This window comes from Thunnus thynnus, chromosome 12 (assembly GCF_963924715.1).
Source record: "Thunnus thynnus chromosome 12, fThuThy2.1, whole genome shotgun sequence".
In the NCBI taxonomy this organism is placed as follows: domain Eukaryota; kingdom Metazoa; phylum Chordata; class Actinopteri; order Scombriformes; family Scombridae; genus Thunnus; species Thunnus thynnus.
The window spans coordinates 8267366-8268325 of NC_089528.1; positions in this window are offsets into that span (position 1 = coordinate 8267366).

Consider the following 960-nt stretch of genomic DNA (forward strand, 5'->3'; position numbering starts at 1 on the left):
CATTTGTCCACAGCAACCGTACCATCAACACCTTGCCAAATGCACACTGTACAACGCCTACACCTCTCTCTCTCTCTCTCTCTATCTCTCTCTCTCTCGCCTCCTTCCATGGAAATGCCCCAATGCACCCCGCAAAAAACTCTTTCCAAAGTCTTCTCCAAGATCTTTCCCAAAGAGCGCTAGATGGCACTGTGTCTCCTCCCGGTTCCTAGGAAAAGGGAGTGAAGAACACCCATCATCCTCCCTCCTCCCCTCCTTCTTTCACTTTTATGTTCAGGTCAGGTCTGGGCTCTGAAGTGAACCAGATGTATTGAAACCCCACCCACACCACCCCCTTCTTCTTCCACAGAAAGGATAGACTTTTTACAGAAAGAGAATGCAAAATGCCTCCAAGATGTACGTCAGCTGCTTTTCATTAAGTGAGATGAAATGGCTCCAGTGTGCATCTGACTCGTTTCTTGATTTTCTACATGCATGTGGGCGGAGGGGCCGAAAAGAAAAGCTGCCTCTGCTTTCTGATTAAAAATGTTCTGAAATCATCAAAGCACAGACAAGATCAGTTCTTTCACGCACTCTTATTCTTGCACAGACAAAACATCTCAGCACACTGACGCTTCCTTCACAGTCAGCAAGTTTATTGTTTATTCCCGTGCGTCCACGGGAGTAATCCCTGATGAGCCCTTTTATGGAAGAAGGCATACTTTCTGAGAAGAGTCTATCTGCAGTCTTGCAGACCTGCACGACACACCCACTTTACTATATGACACCCCCCCTCTAATGTTGCCACTGTTACCTCTTCCCATACCTAAACCTAACCAAGTGGGGGTGTCATGTAGTAAAGTGGGTGTGTCGTGTAGATACAGCGAGTCCGCAAATAGATCCACTTGGACTATGTGGGGTATTGTGTAAACTTTTGGTCCATGCGCGTTCTGGTCTATTCCTACTCCTCTGAGGAAGCGC